The following is a 17,521-nucleotide window of genomic DNA, read 5'->3' as shown; positions in this document are numbered from 1 at the left end:
GGCTGGAGATGTTTTTGTTACAAATTAAAATGATGCCCCATAAATATTGGTGGAAGTAACTTTTTAAAAAGAAGTGGATAAGTGGGAAATAGGAGAATTGTGTTACTCCACAAAAGAATTAGTACGTGGGCTACTCTGCCTCCTTGTCTGCTGTAAATATTTAGGGCCTCAAAATTACGCATGCAGGGTGCTGGGAACTTATTTCCAACATGCTGTGCAGATGCTACTGCCATCTCTACAATGGTCCTGTTTCATGGCATCCGAATGTCCTGTCAAAGAAATGTACAATTCAATATCATATTTCAATTGCATTGCACAGTTAGCCTGATTTAACTTTTCTAGTTGCTGCTTGGGTTTCCCTGGGTTCAGGAAACCTGATAATGAAAGGGAAGTGAGAGCTGCATGCTGTCAGAATAAGAGACCTTCACAACACCTTGTGAAAACTAGAAAGAGAAAGAATTCAGATCTCTGTTCGTCTTGTCAAGGAAATCTCAGCTAATGTTCTGGGGACCCGGGTTTGAATCCTGCCACAACAATTGGTGGAATTGAATTCAATAAAAAAGGCTGGAATTTAAGGTCTACTGATGACCATTGTTGCTTATTGGAAGGAAATAATCCATCCTCACCTGGATGTCACTTCAAAGCCACAATGGTTAACTCTCAACTGACTGGCAAAATAAGCTAGCAAGCCACTCAGTTATATCAATTGCTATGCAACGAAAAGAATTAAACTGGATGACTTAGGCACTGGAAAAGCCAGAAGCAGAAACAGCCCAGTGAAATCTCCCTTGCAAACATCTCGGGGCTAGTGCCAAAATTGGAAGAGCTGTCTTAAAGACTAGCCAACTAACAGTCATATTTACGGAATTGTACCACTACCACCATCCCTGGATTATGTCCTGTCTCACTGACAGGGCAGTTCCAGTAGAGGTGATGGCACAGTGGCACATAGTCTGGAGGGAGTTGCCCTCGGAGTCCTGAACATTGACTCTGGACCCCATGGAGTCTGATGGTTTCAGATTTAACATAGGCAAGGAAACCTCCTGATTATCATGTACCATCCTCCCTCAGCCAATGAATCAGTAATTCTCCATGTTAAACAACACTTGGAGGAAGGACTGAGGATGGCAAGGACACAAAATGTACTCTGAGTGGCGGATTTCAATGTCTACCATCGAGAGTGGGTTGGCAGCAGCACTACTGATTGGGTTGATTGGGTCTTAAAAGTCATAGCTGTTAGACTGAGTCTCTGTAAGGTGGTGAGGGAACCAATAAGAGGGAAAAACATACCGTACTTGACCTCATCCTTACCAGTCTGCTAGCTGCAGATGAATCTGTCCATCTGGTAAGAGTGACCACCACACAGTCCTCACAATCTCATGTTCACATTGAGAATACTCTCCATTGTATTGTGTGGTACTATCACCATGCTAAATGGATCGACTCTGAACCTATCTAGCAACTCAGGACTGGGCATCCATGAAGCGCTGTACTCCAACATGATCTGCAGCCTCATAGCCTGGCTTATCTCCCACTCAACCATTATCATTAAGCATGGGTGTCAAACCTGGTTCAATGGAGAGTAAGGAGGGTATGTCAGGAGCAGTAGTAGACATTCTTAAAAATGAGACGTCAACCTGGTGAAGTCACCAAACAGGACTGCTTGCATGCCAGGTGGAATAAGTAGCATGTGAGAGACAGAGCTAAGCAATCCCACAACCAAATGATCAGATCTAAGCTCTGCCGCCCTACCACATCCAGTTGTGAATGGTGGTAGTCAATTAAACAACTCACTGGAGGAGGAGGCTCCACAAATCTCCTTATCCTCAATGATAGAAGAGCCCAACACATCAGTGCAAAAGATATGGCTGAAGCATTTGCAGCAATCTTCAGCCAGAGTTTAAGTCAAGATGATAAATGGCTCGGAAGAAAACTTGCACATGGTGGTGTTCCCATATATCTGTGCCTTTGTCCTGCTAGGTGGAAGTGGCCGCTGTTTGAAAGGTTCTGTCTAAGGATCTTTGGGGAATTTCTGCTGTGCATCTTGTAGGTAGTACACACTGTTGCTGCAGAATGTCAGTGGCGGAGGGAGTGGATGCTTGTGGATGTGGTGTCAATAAAGTGGGCTGCGTTGGCCTGGACGGTGTCAAGCTTCTTGAATGTTCTGGGAGCTACATCCATTGAGGCAAGTAGGGAATATTCCATTATACTCCTGTGCCTTATAGATGATGGACAGGCTTTGGGGAGTTAGGAGGTGAGTTACTTGCCTCAGTATTCCTAACCTCTAACTTGTTGTTGTAGCCACTGCATTTATGTGGCAAGTCTTGTTGGGTTTCTGATCAGTTGTAACCCCACGGTGTTGATAGTGGGGGATTCATTGATGGGAACACCCTTAAATGTCAAGGTGCTGTAGTTAGATTGTCTCTTATTAGAGATGATCGATGTCTATCATTTGTGTCTCATAAATGTTGCTTGTCACTTGTCAGCCCAATCCTGGAGAAGACATCTGGGCTCTGTGCAGCTGGACAGAGTGTAACTCAGTCAAGGATGAATTCAAGAGCTGTTATGGAAAAAAAATCTATAAGTAGAGAGAGGGCAGACTATCGCTGATTGTATTTACTTTCTTGGATAACATACTTGCTACCACTGAATAGCTTTAGGTGTGCAGAATCAAGATGAAATGGGGCATTAAGTATTATTGGATGATATGAGTGTAGTGCAATGGGTGAATGTTAGCTGTTAGTGCTATGAAGTACAAATTGGTCTGCTATACAGAACTCAGTGAGAAGTTGTTGGTTTGATGGTCATGAGATACAATGAGAGAATACATCCGGTCACCTTGACAACTTATGTAAAATTGTATTTTTTATGACATTGAAATCCTGCCAATGTGGCACCAATCTGAGAAACAACTTCCTGGGAAACAGGCTGCCATTCTCAACTCTGGCTAAGCAGACTAGATTTACCGAGATGGAGGCAACAGTGAATCATCTGTGTCTGAACCATCTTTGAAATTGTCCTAAATTCTTTTCTGTCGGCATAATTGCTGTACAGTCAGCCACAATTTTAAAAGCGACAGGTTAACCAGATCACGTAAGTAATAGCCAGACCTTCCCTGCTATGGCCGAGTACAGCCCAGGATTGGTGTAGCTCTCACTCCATTGCCATCAGAGAAGGCAAGTGAGTAGACCATACTTAGGCCAACCAGATTGTCTGTAGGTGTGTCAGGAACTGTGGCCTTTACACCCAGAAGGAGGCAGGTGGATTTCTACCCTTTGACTTTAAAAAGAGAAATAAATTGTTGGGATTTTGATGGAATACAATATGTGATTTTTATTTGATGTCTAGTGTTGGGCTGATGCATTGTGTTCTATTTTATAAGTAAAATAATTCACATTATTTTTAGTTTTAGAATGATGTGACAAGCTTAAAAAAAAAGCTGCAAGTTGGACTAAGGGGAACACTCTTCTTGGTTAAATTTCTTGTGAAAATAGCCCTTTTTATAGGGCACATTATTCAGTTTGGAATTAAAGGTGGATTTTTCTAGAACAGTTTGTTTCTAAGAAAAGGTATACTTGCATCGGAGGCAGTCCAGAGAAGGTTCACTAAGCTATCTCTGGGTATGGCAGGACTGTCTTATGAGAGATTGAGTCAATTTGTTCTATACTCCTTGAAGTTTAGAAGAATAAGAGGTGACCTTATTGAAACATGCAAGATTCTTTGGGAACATGACAGCATATATGCAGAAATGTTGTTTCCCCACAAAGGAGAAGCTAGGATGTCGAGCGTAATCTCAGGATAGGCAGTCATGCATTTAAAACAGAGATGAGGAAGAATTGCTTCTCTGAGGGTATTGAATCTATGGAATTCATTACCACAGAGGGCTGCAGAGGCTGGGTCATTCAGTATTTTCAAGGCTGCAATGAATAAATTCTTAATCAGTAAGCGAGTCAAGATTTATGGGGATATGGCAGGAAGCTGGAGTTGAGGCTTATCCATGATCTCATGGAATCTGGAACAGACTTAATGGGCGCTGCTCCTACATCTTATGGTGTTATTATTATGTTGTAAAGTTTATTTTCAGGTGCAGGTTGTTCTGCTATTACATGCATTTTATTAAAGCAAATTTGTTATAACACAATTGATGACTTGAAGACACTGTTTCTATAGCACCACCTTTTAAAGCATGTTTTGGTTATAAGACATTAGTTTAAATGGTGCCGCTATTATGCAATTTCCTTATAACATGGGATTGCACAAGAACGGAACTACCACGTTATAGCAGAACTGACTGTATTTTTTAAAAAATCAACGTTTACACAAAAGGCAGTTAAAAAAGGACGATTTCTCCATCCTCAAAACTCTCCCCATAATCTCCTGAAGTGTTTTGATCCTTGCTGGGGCACATACGCATGGTCAATGGAAGTTTGCTGGTATATTGTCAAAGCAGCAATTCTTTACACGTGAAACAGTACGGTTATCACACTGTTGACCACAGTTGGTATCACAGAATGGCATGTAGCTGTTCTCAATTGATTTGACCAATATATAAACAAAAGTTAATTTATCTACTTGGAAATTTTATGACACATCTTTGTGTTAAGTGGAGTTAAAACATTGGCCTTTTACCCTCACTGCCACTGCACAAGCAGACTCCATTAGTGAACATCTGTTTGTACATATTGTGACACAGCTCAAGGACAACTGGGACTTGAAACCAAAATTTCTCGCTCAGAGTTGGGACATTATCATTGTGCCTCAAGACCTCACTGTCTAAGTATTTTTGAATCAAAATACAAGTGATATGACATAGCTCTGGAGCAGATGGAACATGAACCTGGGCCTCTGGCTTAGAAGTAGGTCACTACTATTGTGCTGTGGCAGAATTAGATAAGTGTAAGAAGGCCCATCTTGACATTGATGTAATCTCAGAGCTGAAAATGTGTTGCTGGAAAAGCGCAGCAGGTCAGGCAGCATCCAAGAAGCAGGAGAATCGACGTTTCAGGCATGAGCCCTTCTTCAGGGCTCTAATCTCCAGCATCTGCAGTCCTCACTTTCTCCTAGAATGATATCATCTCATTCCATCTTTTATGCTTTTCACAAGCAATATGAAGCGATCGAGGCTGGACAGTGGGGAGCTGCTAATTGACTGTTAAACACATTATTAATACCGCAAATCATCTAATTAATATTTAACATTCCATTTTACCAAACTCGCCAAACAAGCTAAACGATGGGAAAAATTCGACAAGGAAACCAGAGCAGGTACCTGGCAGATTCACTTTGCTGTTTGCTGCAAAGGACTCTGTGCTGTGCATTGGGCAACAGTATTCCATGGCACAACCAACAGGCACCATCTGCAAGCACTCTTCATCTACATGCCTTGGCAGCTGGCATCTGCCATCATATCATTGTTATCATGGCATCTCTCTCATAAACTGGCAGCCATTCAGGGATCATAGATTTGTATGGTAGGGTACACTAGCAACTGGCATGCAAAAGGCCCCTTAGCACAGCCTTAAAGGGTGATTGTCATCATTGTTAGTATGGAAGCTCTGTGAGATATTATTGAATTGCACGCTGGATCTGAGTCTTACATCCAGAGCATGTGTCAGTTGCCTGTGTGGCAAATGCACTATACAGTTATCAGAACCTGATAGGCAATAGTCCTCATTGCAGTTAGGGGAAGGCCAGTGTTGGTCAGGGGATGTTTGTACCATCAGACATGAGCACAGGGCGCACACAGTCCAGGGGCTTCAACCTAGTAAGCCACCTTCTTGGGAGACTTAGTCAGGGGATCTGTCCAGGGCAGTGTTCATCAGTTAGTCCTATAGGGTCAGTATAAACAATCATGTAATTGTATATCTTCAGTCAGGGTATTGCAAAAGGTTGAAATCAGGGTTCTGGTCATTCATGTCTAATTACTCATCGAAGTTGGTCAAATGTCTGGGGCATTTACAGTCCTTGGTAACTGTCTGTCAATCTTTCAGGAACGTCCAGGGCCACTAGGGACAGCAAGGAGATTAATGACAGAATGAGTAGGGTGTCATGGCTGGGGTGGGGTGGAGGGTGGAAACAAAGACAATTTGTACCAATTACAGTAAGAACAGGGGTAGGGAATCTAAAGATTGGATGGAGTGGGGGAGTATTTGGAACAGCATTGGGCAGCATGGTAGGCTATGGGGAGGATGGAGGTTATAGATTGTGATCACCACCATGATCTCCACTGGAGTAGGGCAGGCACCATCAAAGTGTAATGCTGGGATTCAAGGGGCAAGAAAGACCATTGTAGATGAATTTCAGTGTAGCAAGTCTTCACATTAGGGTCCAATTGAAATAGGCTGTTGGCGTAATGTGAGATAGTGGACAGTGTCCAACGTGATCTGAGTTACTAACCATCACCTTCCTTTCTCTGGATGTTGCCTGTTAGGGCCCTTTTTAAATCTCTTCCCACTCACCCTAAACCTAAGCCCTCCAGTTCTGCACTCCCTCACCCCAAGGAAATGACCTTGTCTATTTACTCTATCCATGCTCCCCATGATTTTATAAACCTCTGTAAGGTCATCCTCTGCTCTAGAGAAAATAGCCCAGCTTATGCAGCCTCTCCCTATAGCTCAAACTCTCCAAACCTGGCAACAAATCTTCTCGAAACTCGCTGGCAACAACCAGACGGGATCAATGTCGATTTCACCAGATTCGTCATCTCCCCCTCACCTTATCCCAGATCCAACCCTCCAACTTGGCACAGCCCTCTTGAACTGTCCTCCCAGTCCATCTTCTTTCCTACCGATCTGCTCTGACCTATCACCATCACCCCCCATCTACATCTACCTATTGCCTTCCAAGCTAGCTTCTTCCCAGTCCCACCCTCCTCCTATTTATCGCTCAGTCTCTTTGGGCCTCCACCAACCCCCACCTCCCCAACATTCCTGATGAAGGGCTTATGCCTGAAACATTGTCTCTCCTACTTGGATGCTGCCTGACCTGCTCTGCATTTCCAACACTACACTTTTTTACTCTGATCTCCAGCATCTGCAGTCCTCGCTTTCTCCAACATCCTTATAAATCTTGTCTGAACTCTTTCAAGTTTCAGAACTTCCTTCCTATATAAGGGAGACCAGAATTGCTCATAATATTCCAAAAGTGGCCTAACCAATGTCCTGCACAGCTACAACATGACCTCCCAACTCTTATACTTAATGCTTTCCTTCATTGGTCGGAGCATACCAAATGTCTTCTTCACTCTCCTATCTACCTGTGGCTCCACCTTCAAGGAACTACGAATCTGCACTCTAAGGTCTTTGTTCAGCAACACTCTCTAGAACCTTGCCATTAAGTGTATAAGTCCTGCCCTGATTTGCATTTCCAAAATGCAGTACCTCATGTTTGTCTCAATTAAACTCCATCTGCCACACCTCGCCCCATTAGCCCAACTGACCAAGATCCCATTGTACTCTGAGGTAACTCTGTCCATTGCACCTGCAATTTTGGTGTCATCTGCAAACTTACAAACTATATACCTCCTATGTTCACATCCAACACATTGATACAAATGACGAAAAGCAATGGACCCAGTGGCACACCACTGTTCACAGGCCTCTAATCTGGAAAGCAACTCCCCACCACCACCCTCTGACTCCTACCTTTGAATCAGTTCTGTACCAAATGGCTAGTTCTCCCTGTCTTCCATGTGATCTAACCTTGCTAATCAGTCTACTATGAGGATCCTTGTGAAATGCCTTACTGAAGTCCACATAGATTTTGTCCACCACTCTGCCCTCATCAGTCCTCTTCATTATGTCTTCGGAAAATGCAATCATGTTCGTGAGACATGATTTCTCATGAACAAAGCCATGTTGACTATCTCTAATCAGTCCTTGCGTATCCAAATGCATGTAAATCCTGTCCCTCAGGATTCCCTCCAACAACTTGCCCACCACCAATGTCAGGCTCACCTGTCTACAGTTCCCTGGCTTTGCTTACCACCTTTCTTAAGTAGTGGTACTATATTAGGCAACTCCAGTCTTCCAAAACCTCACCTGTGACCATCGATGATACAAGTATCTCAGTAAGAGGCTCAGGTCCCACAGAATTCTAGAATATACCTGATCAGGTCCTGGCAATTCATTCGCCTTTGTGTTTTAAGACATCCAGCAGCACCACCTCTGTAATATGGACATTTTTCAAGATGTCACCATCTACCTCCCCACATTCTATATCTTCCATGACCTCCTTCACAGTAAACAATGTGCAAAATATTTGTTTATTATCTCCTCCATCTCCTGCGGATCCACACATGGCTGCCTTGTTGATCATTGACAGATCCTAGTCTCTTCCCAGTTACCCTTTTATCCTTAATGTATTTATAAAATCCCTTTGGATTCTCCTTAATCCTATTTTCCAAAGCTATCTCATGTCCCTTTTTTGCCCTCCTGATTTCCCTCTTAAGTATACTCCTACTACCTTTATACTCTTCTAAGGATTCACTTGATCTCTGCTGTCTATACCCGACATATGCTCCCTTTTTTATCTTCTCTAAAACCTCACTTTCTTTAGTCATCCAGCATTTCCTACACCTACCAGCCTTCCCTTTCACCCTAACAGGAACATACTGTCTCTGGACTCTCCTTATCTCCTTTCTGAAGGTTTCCCACTTTCCAGCCACCCCTTTACCTGCGAATGTCTGCCTCCAATCAACTTTTGAAAGTTTTTGCCAAAGTTGGCCTTCCTCCAGTTTAAAACTTTAACTTTCAAATCTGATCTATCCTTTTCCATCACTATTTTATAATGAATGGAATTATGATTGCTGGCCCCAAAGTGCTTTAGTCACTTGCCCTGCCTTATTTTCCAAGCATAGGACAAGTTTTGCACCTTCTCTAGTAGGTACATCTAATACTGAGTCAGAAAATTTTCTTGTACACTCTTTTTCCTTTCCATGTAACCCCTTAACACTATGGCAGTCCCAGTATGTTTGGAAAGTTAAAATCCCCAACCATTACCACCCTATTATTCTTACAGATAACTGAAATCTCTTTACAAATTTGTCTCTCAATTTCCCACTGACTATAGGAGGATCTATAGTAACATCCCAATAAGGTGATCATCCCTTTCTTATTTCTTAGTTCCACCCAAATAACTTTCCTCAATGTATTTCCAGGAATATCCTCCCTAACTACAGCTGCAGTGCTATCCCTTATCAAAAATGCCACTCCCCTTCTCTCTTGCCTCCCTTTCTACCCTCCCCATAGCATTTGTATCCTGGAACATTAAACTGCCAGTCCAGTCTATCCCTGAGCCTCATCTCTGTAAATGCTATGATATCCCAGTCCCATGTTCCTACCATGCCTTGAGTTCATTTGCCTTCCCTGTTAGGCCTCTTGTTTTGAAATAAATGCAGTTTATTTTATCAGTCCTACCTCATTCTCTGCTTTGTTCCTTCTGCCCTGACTGTTTGACTTGCTCCTTTTTCCCAACTGTACCAGTCTCAGACTGATCCCTTTCCTCACTATTTCCCTGGGTGTCCATCTCCCCATCCCCCCCACCATGTGCAAACTCCAGACAGTAACCCAAGGCTGGAATCGAACCCGGGTCCCTGGTGTTCTGGGGCAGCAGTGCTAACCACTGAGCCTATGTGTTGCCCATAAGACTCCAAAAAAGTTTTTTTTTCAGAATCAGAGTGCAGAAGCAGGCTATTTGGCTCATCGAATCAACACCGACCCTCAAAAGAGTATCCCACCCAGACCCATCCCATCCCCATAACCCTGTATTTCTCATGGCTAACCCATCTAACCTTGCTGCCCTGATATTCTGGATTATTCTGGTGTATTTGGTGTGTTTGATATTCCAGGGGCATTGGGAGGCTATGTATTTTCTGACAAGGGCTACCCAATGTGACAATGTTTCATGACATCATTGTAAAACCCCTGATTGATGGGGAGTGCAGGTTTAATGCATCCCATTCTTCATCTCAAGCTATGGTGGAGCACAATATAGGGCTACTGAACATGTGGTTCTGTCAATTGGTCACATCTGGAAGGATGCTCCCAGATAATCTGGGCAGCGTGTGCTGCATCATTCTGATGTGCACACCCTAGACAATTGGAGCAGGCAAGGAGTTGACATCCTGGTTGCAGAGGAACTGGCAGAATGGATCCAGTCTTCTGAAGTGGAGGACAAGGACATTTGAGTGGTGGAAACTGACTGAGCTCAGCTGTGATGAAGCCACAAGCCAGATAGAATCTCATTGACACCCGGTACCAATAGAAATGGACTGAGTCGGCAACCATTGAATGTCAAATATTTTGGTCAAGATTCATGATATTGAAATCTAACTGGCAGTGAAGGGGTGAATTCAGCCTCTGTTGGCTTCACTTATGTTCCTTTTTACTTTCTGCAAACAAAAGCTTAATTTGTGTTTATATTCCTCCATTTCTGTGTCTGTATGAGATGGCCCCTACTGGGCAATGACAAGATTCTGTTATACTGCGAACATTGGGGATGACTTGAAGAGATTGCTCATTTCAGGCCATAACCTACATGACTGACGACAGTTTTTATGTGCTGTGGGCATTAAGACTTTGTGGTTGCTGTGCCATTACATTAACAGTGAAGGGCACCACTGACTTTCCAATGCTTATGAAGAGCACAGTGGTCTTTCAAGGATGATGCTGAAACAGGTATCTACTGAAGAGTGAGTAGTTCGCTGACTTACCATTCCCCTTATTTTTCATGTCCAATTTCCCCCAGTGTACCATGTGTAAGTAAGTAATGAGATGTTAAAACCAAGAACTGCAGATGCTGGAGATCTGAAACAAACAACTGAAATTGCTGGAGAAACTCAGCAGGTCTGGCAGCATCTGTAGAGGGGAAACAGAGTCTTGAGTCCTGTGAATCTTTGTTTGTCCTGAAGATGAGTTTGGTAATATGGAGCAAGAAATCTTACTTGACCTCTTGGTGAAACCCCTCCAAGAAATCTTGACGCAACTCTGATATAGCCAAACAACATAAGAGTCTGTTCTATATTTTTCCTTCAGAATTGTGTTTTATAATCAAAATTTCTTGTTTTGTATAGAAAATTTGAATTGACAAATTATGGAAGATAATTAAAATAATTGTTAGAAACATGTAAATTTCAGAGAGCTGTTTATTAAGTTGCATAAAATTCTAAATCCTCAGGTAAGGTGAATATTACTGCTTTGAAGCAGCATCAAGGAAGAAAAGAAAGTGTATTTTAATCTGTTCATAGGATGCAAATATTACTGGATGGACTTTTCCAGGGGAATTAGGGATGGGCAATCAGTTGATTATAATGATCAGAATCTCTTTGATAAAGAGGAATAGTGAAATCTGCAGGTTGATGGCTGTCTTGCAAATCACTGATAATGTCCTGTAACCAGCAAAGGACAAATACCGCTACCTATTCTTGACCGAATAAAGGAGAGCGTGCTTTCCACCACTGGGGCCACCATTTTGATGTAAGAATCAAAGTAGGCCAGCCAGTCCTTTGAAACTGCACCACCCTTCGATAGACTATCTAATCTGATTATAACGTCAAATCCATATCCCCCTCCTTCCCTCGACTACCTTTTATCCCTTTGTTTAAGAAAAAACTATTCAATTCTGCCTTAAAAATATTCAAGCACTCTGCTGTTTCCACCTTTTCACCAAGAGAGTTTCAAGGACTCTCAACCTTCTGAGATAAAAGATGCATAATATCTATTTTAAATGGAGGAGATCCCCAATTTTCAACTGTGACCCCTAGTTCTAGATTCTGTCTTAAGTGAAAATATCCTCACCACTTCTACCCTGTCAAGACCCCTCAGGAACCTGCATGTTTCAATCAAGTCACTTCTTACTCTTCTAAACTCCAGGTGCAAGTCTAGCTCCTGTGTAACCTTTCGTTATAAGGCATACTGAGGCTGGTGTAAGTAGCGAGGCTGAGAGCATTGTGGATGCTGGTATGCTCATGCCTAATCCTCCTCACATCTCACTGAACCTTTGCCACATAATGTCTTCTGATACACAAGCTGCAGATGACCAAAGCATACTTATTCTCCTCACCACAACCCTATCATTGCGCCTTTGTCTTTTTGCTTGCCAAATAATGTTACCTGGCCATACTCCGATTCAGGAGCAATATGTGGAAGATGAAGAAAATGTTGATAAAGAAACTGTAACAATCTTAGTCACCACTTGACATAGCATAAATGTGATCAGTACATGGTGAAACACTTTGCAAAACTGGGTTGCAAATAGGCAGGAGGCAATATTGGCATGGATGCCAACTCACTAGAGGACAAGACCCTTTGGATTCTGTTGTGAAAAACTCAATGAAATCATTGCTAGTTTTGAGAGGAGGCAGCCAATGGTACTGTTGCTAATCTAGTAGTTCAGAACCCAGAGTAAGTAATGTTCTGGAGACATAGTTCAAATTCCACCCTGTCAAACATGAAGTTTGAATTCAATAAAATTCTAGAATTAAACACTAGCTTAATGACAAGCGTGTGATCTTCGTCAATTGTTATAAAAAGCAAAATAAACTAAGGGAAAGAAAGATTCAATTTTTTCTTGGCAAGTGTAACATACTTTGCACTTCTCTTTTGTGCCTAACTTTTTTTTGTTAAAAGTACATTTGGAGCCTCTTGTGAATATGTTCACTCCACAGTAAACAAAAAGAAAAATAAAATTTAGGATCTATTGAGCCAGGTTCCACTCCGGGATCTAACGTGTCCAGTGGAACATCAACTAAGATGTTCCTCTGGACAACTAAGGTGGGGGGCTACTTGTGGAATCAAAATTCCTTAAATTAACTGGGATCAATTGAATCTTTAAAAATAAGTTGATTGGGGGCAGATATTCACAGCTAAAGGGGCATCAGAAAAGTGGAAAGCCTTCAAAAATGAGATATCAAGAATCCAGAGACCATATGTTCCTGTTATGGTGAAGAACAAGGTTGGTAGGCATAGGGATTGCTGGATGACTAGAGAAATTGAGGTTTTGGTCAAGAAAAAGAAGGAAGCATATGTCAGGTATAGACAAGAGGAATCGATTGAATCCGGAGAAGAGTGTAAAAGCAGTAGAGTTATACTTAAGAGGGAAATCAGGAGGGCAAAAAGGGTACATGAGGTAGCTTTGGCAAATAGGGTTAAGGAGAATTCAAAGGGATTCTGTAAATGCATGACGGACAAAAGAGTAACAAGGGAGAGAATAGGGCCTCTTAAAGATCAGTAAGGCTGCCTATGTGTGGAACTGAAAAAGATGGGAGAGATACTAAATGAGTATTTTGTCAGTATTTACAGTGGGAAGGATATGGAAGTGAGAGAACTTTGGAAAATAAATAATAGCATCTTGAAAATGTATAAATTACAGAGGAGGAGTTGCTGAACATCTTAAAACACACAAAGATGGATATATCCCCAGGACATGATCAGGTGTATTGTAGAACCTTGTGGGAAACTGGGCAAGTGATTGCTGGTCCCCTTTCTGAAATATTTGTATCAACGATAGCCACAGATGAGGTGTCGGGTAATTGGAAATTGGCTAACTTGGTGCCACTATTTAGGAAAGATGATAAGGAAAAGGCAGAGAACTGAAGACCAGGGAGCCTGACATCCGTGGTGGGCAAGTTGTTGGAGAGATCCTGAGCAACAGAATGTATATGTTTCGAAAGGCAACTTCTGAATTAGGAATAGTCAGCCAGGCTTTGTGTGTGGGAAATTGTGTCTCACTAACTTGATTGAGTTCTCAGAGGAAATAATAAAGAGGATCGATGAAGACAGAGCGGTGGACATGATCTATATAGACTTCAGTAAGGCATTCAACAAGGTTCCTCATGGCAGACTGGCTAAGAAGGATAGATCACATAGAATACAGGAATAACTAGCCATTAGAATACAGAACTGCTTCTAAGGTAAGAGACAGAGGGTGGTGGTGGAGGGCTGCATGTCAAACTGAATGTTTGTGACCAGTGGTGTGCCACAAGGATTGGTTCTTGTCACTTATATAAATGATTTGGATGCAAATATAGGAGGTATAGTTAGTAAGTTTGCAGATGACACCAAAAGTGGAGGTGTAGTGGACAGCGAAGAAGATTGCCTCAGAGTTCAATGAGATCTTGATCAGGTGGGCTGAGGAGTAGTAAATGGAATTTAATTTAGATAAATGTGAAATGCTGCATTTTGGAAAGACAAATCAGGGCAGGACTTATCCACTTAATGATAAGGTCCTGGAGTGTTGCTGAACAAAGAGACCTTGGAGTTCAGGTTCACAATTCCTTGAAAGTGGACAGACACGATAGTGAAGAAGGTATAGTTGCCTTTATTGGTCAGTATATTGAGTACAGGAGTTGGGAGGACATTTTGTGGCTGTACAGGACATTGGTTAGGCAACTTTTGGAATACTGCATTCAATTCTGGTCTCCCTGCTGTGGGAAGGATGTTTTGATGCTTGAAAGGGTTCAAAAACGATTTACAAGCATGTTGCTAAGGTGGATGGATTTGACCTATAGGGAAAAGCTGAATAGGCTGGGGCTATTTTCCCTGCAGCGCCGGAGCTGAGGTGTGACCTTACAGAGTTTTATAAACTAATGAGGTGCAAGGATAAGGTCTTTTTCCCATGGTAGGGTAGTCCAAACTAGAGGGGATAGGTTTAATGATAGAGGAAAGATTTAAAAGGGATCTAAGGGGCAATATTTTCATGCAAAAGGTGGTGCGTGTATGGAATGAGCTGCCAGAGGAAGTTGTGGAGGCTGGTACAATAACAGCATTTTAAAGGCATTTGAATGGGAACATGAATAGGAAGGGTTTAGAGAGATATGGGTCAAATGCTGACAATTGGGACTAGATTACTTTAGGATACCTGGTTGGCATGGACAAGTTGGACTGAAAGGTCTGCTTATGATTTACAGCTCTATGACTGTAGTATCTCTAAGTGCATGAAGGTCTGGGCATAGAAAAATCTTTGACCAAGGTTAGGTAAACTGAGAGTGTCATTGTATAAGTTGGAGGAAGAAATAAACGCAGGATACGTAAGGATAAGACACATATAGTGTCTTCCCCATTATATATAATTAAAATAAATGAAATTTGGAATTGATATGTCATCACTAGAATTTGCTAAAATTCTGTCAGAAATAAAAAAATCAATTGGACTTGAAAAAAGAGAAATAAAAACAAATGAAAGAAAAATAGAGATGGAAACAAAAAAAAGACTTGAATTAGCCAGAAAGGAGAGAAAAAAGAAACAAAATTTAAAAAGCTTGTACTGCAAGAGGGAGAGAACTGAGAAAACATGACTTGGATAGAGAAATGGAAGCAAGAAGCAATTGTAGTTCAGAGAATGATTCTGATTCCAATGAGGGATTTGATTTAACGAGCTGTCTTTGTTTAGTTCCCTCATTTGAAAGGTTAGCTCCAAAGTTGTATTCACCTTACGATGTTTGGATCTTAAAGCTATGGAGTTTGCTTGCTTAGATACATTCATCAGTGTGTGTGCACAGTCAATGGGAAGAACAGTCTGCAGACTATGAAGCCCTTAAAAGATTAATAATCAATGCTTTTGAGAGCGTTGATCAAAATTTAGCAGTGTACTGAAGAATTCCAAAATAGAGATCCCATAATTGTTAAATGTACCTGGAGGAGTGTTAATTATTGAAGATCTGAGGAAGAAGCAATTCTTGCAGAGACATATGATATTATCACACCAGCAGCTGTATAGAAGGCAATGGTTATTTGGGAATCAACAGGCAAATCAGAGGAACAGAAAATCTGCAAATGCAGAAGCTTTTAGTTTTAGAGAATAAACAGATGGATCCCAAAATAATAAAGGAGATAGGCCCAAACCTAAAAATAATATAAATAAAATAATACACTTCTATTGTACTGGATATACTAAAACTAATTGCTGGAAATTGAATGAGAAACCAATTTCAGTAGGAGGAACCCTTTAGGAATCCTCAGAAAGTAGTGAGTCGGGAAAGAAAATGGATGGTACCAGCCATAGCAGTGGTACAGTTGAAATGTGTTCCTCAGCGTCTACCAGGAAGGGAAAGAAAGCTCAGGAGAGTAAAAAGGTGAAAGGTTACAATAATGAGCTGACCTATTTAGCCCATCTTCTTCAATAAAAAGAACTGTGTCAAGTTATGTACTCAGACATTGAAATAGAACCAATACCTGAGTGTTACAGTTTAAAAGCTAAACTGTTAATGGAGAAATGGCAGCCACTTCAAATACCAGCTGATGAGAAATGGACAGTAGTTCATCAGATGGTAGTTCCATCTAAGAATTGCAGAAAGCAATACAAGTGGCTCTTGTATTTCAATGATAGATCACTTAAACATTAAGAAAATGAAGAATGGAAATACTAAAACCTTCCAACCCCTACCCTAAACTAAGAGTAAAAAATGTATCTTTTATTGGTTATGGATATTTCACACCAATTTCCTGGAGCAGGGTGTTTTGTGGAAAATTACAACAGACATGGTAATGGGAGAGCTAGTGCAAGTTTTTACAGTGTATTTTCTTGGCTACTATTGAATCAAGCTTTGATTTTCTTGTCACAAATATTCAAAGAAGTAATGAATAGTTTGATAATAGAATAATTAATGCCTTCAGCTTGCCATCCAAAATCTCAAAGAACATTAGTGAAATGATAATATGCCTTCTGTTTGGGTTTGATGCAATCCTTAACTTTTTTAGTTAACCATGCATTGTGAGTGTGGCCCTTGGAATTTGCTGACACTTTAGAATATATCTATTGCGTACTTTGAGATATCCTCTTTTTTTCTTTAATAGGTATTTTTTGTTGAAGAAAAAGGAAATTACAAAGTAATACAAGCAAGTGTAAACACCAATATAAAATTAAATAGATAAAAAAAACCAAAACATAAAAAAAGGGAAAGACTCAATTGACTACTAATCTATCCTACAAACAACCAAAACATAAAATAGAATAGCATAAATTACCAGTGAAAAATAATGAAATAATTAAATAACTAAGTACATGTTCAAAATGGATTTACATCAAGTCATAATAAAACCCGTATTTATATGGGATTCCTCCTTCCTGGGCCCCCCCAGACCAGCCAGAACAGCTACCACAACTAGACAAAAGCCCTGGACAGTATGGCCAAAATATGTCATAGTTCAAAAAGGGCTGCCATATTTTATAGAATAATTTGGTTTTTTGGTGCACCATATTTGTGAAGAAGTCAAGGGGAATACATTCCATGATTAACGTATGCCAATTCGAAAGTCCTGGAAGGCCCTCAGCTGCCCAATTCACTAAGATATATTTCCATGCACAAATGGAGAGAATGGAAAATAGTTTCCTGCCATGCTTGTCCAGGGAGGGCAAGTCAGATAAGCTCAGGAGAAGAGATATTGGATCCAATCCACTCGCCGTACCTAAGATCTCTGTCAGGGCATTCGCTACTCTGTCCCAGTACCTGCGGATCTAGTGACATGTTCATAAGACATCATAACTTCCCCATCGAACAGGTCCCCCAAGCAAGCGATACCACTGG

This window comes from Hemiscyllium ocellatum, chromosome 32, assembly GCF_020745735.1.
Source record: "Hemiscyllium ocellatum isolate sHemOce1 chromosome 32, sHemOce1.pat.X.cur, whole genome shotgun sequence".
Lineage (NCBI taxonomy): Eukaryota > Metazoa > Chordata > Chondrichthyes > Orectolobiformes > Hemiscylliidae > Hemiscyllium > Hemiscyllium ocellatum.
Note: the sequence above shows the minus strand (reverse complement) of the source record.